This window comes from Sciurus vulgaris (genome assembly GCF_902686455.1).
Source record: "Sciurus vulgaris genome assembly, chromosome: 12".
Classification (NCBI taxonomy): domain Eukaryota; kingdom Metazoa; phylum Chordata; class Mammalia; order Rodentia; family Sciuridae; genus Sciurus; species Sciurus vulgaris.
The window spans coordinates 74,558,564-74,562,208 of record NC_136473.1 but is presented as its reverse complement, the minus strand read 5'-3'; the positions used below and the strand labels follow the sequence as shown (position 1 = coordinate 74,562,208).

The 3,645-nt window shown below is 42.9% G+C and overlaps 1 protein-coding gene across 7 annotated transcripts in view; it reads right to left on the bottom strand.

Annotated features, from left to right (window-relative positions):
• Positions 1–1,378, bottom strand: part of LOC306642093 (UPF0739 protein C1orf74 homolog) — a 122,737-nt gene extending 121,359 nt beyond the window's left edge. For 3 of the 7 annotated variants that reach the window (XR_013758375.1, XR_013758377.1, XM_079107526.1), the window contains exon 1: positions 612–848. The gene's annotated coding sequence lies outside the window, so the exon portion shown is untranslated. Of the gene's footprint in view, positions 1–480; positions 849–1,056 lie in introns of those variants that run through there. The other 4 variants (XR_013758374.1, XR_013758376.1, XR_013758378.1 and 1 more) reach the window with 4 other exon arrangements.
• Between the last annotated feature and the right edge of the window lie 2,267 nt (positions 1,379–3,645).

Here is a 3,645-nt window from a genome sequence, read left to right as displayed (position 1 = left end):
CTGGAAACAAAGTGGTAGCAGGAAATTATTAATACCAGTCAGTGACACACAGGAAACCTGCCAACAGCCTTCCCATAAAGTCTTACAGCTTTTCCCAAGTTATTTGCCCTTCCCTCTATTTGGGAAGGCTCAGCCAGGAAAGACAAGATGGGAGTCACCAACTCTAACCAGTATCTCTGGTGGACTACATCTCCCTTGATCCCTAATTTGTCTTTCAAACCTTATAGCTAAATTCCTATTATCTCTGACTTCTATTCTAAATTGTACCTATTACCAATTACATTCTCTGAATCTAACTTTAGGGAATTCAGGTCAGAGAAGAGGCAAGACAGTCTCTGGCAAAACTCAACACATTTCACCCAAAACTACCCTTCTGGGACAGAGCTCTCGATTCCAAATGTACTCTTTTACTCCCAACTTCCCCTTCTCTTCACAAGAATAGCTGATTACACTAGAACGTGGACTAAACCACCACCTCACCCTGAGACATAAAAATAAATCAATGAAATAGGTTAGAACTGCACAAAGGTTGTTTTAACTTTTGTTGACCCTGCCCTTCCCTTATAGAAGTTATCCAAGGACTCTGGGAAGATGGGCTCCAACCCACATACCACACATCTGAGATTACAGTGACTTGTTAAATGAGGTAGCTGTCTCCCTCACAAACGTTACACTTCCACTTCCGCTGCAGGTTCGCGGGCTCAGGGACCCCTTCCGGCTTCCTGCCCGCTGCCGGGAAGGTGGCTAGTTCTCCGCAACCCGCCAAAACATTAGAAATCCCGCCAGTTCATGAACCCTTGCAACCCGCTCCGCTTCAGGCCGGCGAAAACATCCTCTTGCGCACGCGCACCCACTCAAGCCCCGCCCGCTTCTCCCCTTTCCGGTGATGTCATCCAGTCAGCTCCAGCTCCTCACGTTAGAACCACTAGCAAGGCAGCCCCACGGAGTAGCGGAAGTAGGGGGCCGCCTTCGGCACGCCCCTTCCGGCCGGCAAAACCTGCCCCGCCCATATTCCAGGAACTGGGAGGGGCGGAAGTGGACTAAAGATGCAGGCACCTGTTCCAACTTGCTGTAAGCAGCTGCCCTTTGCTTCCTGGTGTGCTCTGTTTGTGTTATACAGTCCGATGGCCCGCTTGACTGGGAAGCTAGACAGGACACAGAACACTGTCTTCCCTTGTGGAGACAAGTGGAGGGGCCAAGGGGAGGAGGAGAGAAGGGAAAGGGGAAAAACTGGTGAATGATAGTGGCCAAATTATATTGCTGTATTGTTTGCAGGTACGAATATGTAACAAGAAATCCCTACCGTGTGTACAACCATAATGCACCAGTAAAAATTATGGAAAAAAGAATAAACCCCCTTTGGATCTGGGGAAATCCAAGTTTTCTAACAGATGGACTATGTCTCAAGTCCAACGGACGTTTTGTAGAATATCCTTAGTCGTGAGTGGAGCTGTAAGGCTTCTAAATCAAATTTGATAGGTGAGTTCCAAGGATCAAATATGTCTAGACAGGATGTACTGAATAAATATGTGCTAGGCATGCTCCTAGGCTTCAAAGGTATTACATTGTACAAAACAGATAAAACCCGCCACCTTCATAGAGCACAAGTCCTAGGAATCCTGTTTGATGATTTCAAATGGGATGCGAAGCTGGGAACTGTGGCATATGCCTATGACTCCAACTATTCAGGAAACTGAGGCAGGAGGACCACAAGTTCAAGGCTAGCCTCAGCAACTTTTCCAAACCCTGTCCCAAAATAAAAAGTAAAATGGACTGGGGATGTATCTCAGTGGTGAGGTGCCCCTAGGTTCAATGAGAAGAGAAGATCCAGAGGTTTTTCAATCAGGTTATTACTAAGAAAAAGTTTTATTTGACAGATTTGACCCATCCCAAGAAAGGAAACATTTTCTTGAGAAAACCAGAGTATCTGAGGAAATGACCCAAATTTATGGGCAGTAAGATAGAGACAAAGGAGCTGCAGGTGCCTGTGTACTAGAGGTTTACACTCCTGGCTCTATCTTGGTGAAGGACCAGCTTGTAGGGGTTGCCAGCCTAACTGGTTCTTAGCACAGAGGGAATCAGAAGCAGAGACTAGAAAATGATATATCTAGTCCTCTAATTTTAGAATCTTTTTCCTCCTCATATTTATTTTATTTATTCATGGTGGCTAGCAGTAAATCCCAAAAATGGAAGGCTTATTTCGTTCATTCATTTATTATAGCAAAAAATATTTGAGAACACACTGTATCAGACACTGTTCTAAGGCTGACAGCAAAGTCCAAGACAATCTTCCCCTTCAACAAGTTTGTAGTCAAGCAGGATGCATGCTTAACAATTATAAGAGACATGATTATTCTGAAAGAGAAAGTTTAGGGTGCTATGGGAACATATAACCAAGGACCTAATTATAGAGGGAACAGACCAACCCAAATCCAGCACTTTCCCTCCCAATTCACTACAGTGGTTTCTTTTTAACTTTGAATTAAACTAGTGTAGTGGGGTACACAGTGAAAAAAAGTGAGAACTGACAATCTAACTCCCTTCCCAGGTTTAAGCAAGGTGAAGACAAGGCAGTAAAAGATGCTCCAGAGTGAGTAGTGTAACCAGCAGACAGCAGACTGAGTCCCCAATAAATGAAAGACATCTGGTATCTATCAAAACCAGAAAAAGAGGACTGGAGGTGCTAAGAGAAGATCCCAGGATGTATTTTCCCAGCATCCTGAAAAAGATTTAAAACAAGAAACCAGGCTATCTAGTTAAAATCACATAAAACCATTCATCCATCCCTTTGACACATTCATAAACTTTTCATTGCAATCACATACTAAAAAGTTTGGTCCTTCTTGACACTTCAGAACACTTATTTTCAACATTCTTTACCAGCTCACATCATCTAGCCTCCCATCTAGATAGACATCCTGGCTGTTAGCATTCTACAAAAGAAGGGAAAGAAACCACCCCATATTCAACATTGCCCTCCCAAATTACTTAAAATGGATATCTTTTTAACTTTTCTTTCCCAGGTAGAGATAAGACAGCCAAACATCAGAACCAAATCTCTCACTTCACCTACTCAACAAAATAACCAAAAAACGCAATTTTATTTCTTGCATGATTCCTAGTCTCTAAAAGCCCAACTCTTCCCTGTGAGCACTTGATCTTTACCCAGATTTCTCTTGGTCATGCTTTGAAAAATACCAGATTTCATTAAGTCTCTTAAGGACCCTAAATCAAGGCTTAAGTATTTTAAATAACTACCACTGTCACCTTGGATTAAGTTGAGCTTCTAATTTCTCTAAATAAAGCTAGCACAACTTTTGGTTATTTGAAAAGTAGGAGGTGGTTTAGTTTACTGGTGACACATGGGCTTCCTTACTATGACCTGACACAAATAGACACCAGTATTCAAGTGAACTGGGGCCCACAACTAGAGACTACCACCTTGTTTTCTACTAGGTATTGGAGTTTAAATCATGTATAATTTCTTCTTAGAAGGGTCAGGGGCTAAGCAAAGATTACTAGGTAAGACAGTTCATGATATAGCTGCAGTGTTCTATACCACTCTTCACCTTCATTGATCACACCCAGATACCTGCCCTAGTAAGGAAGATGAGCAGGTTTGTGTTAGGTGAGTCTATTCCAGAA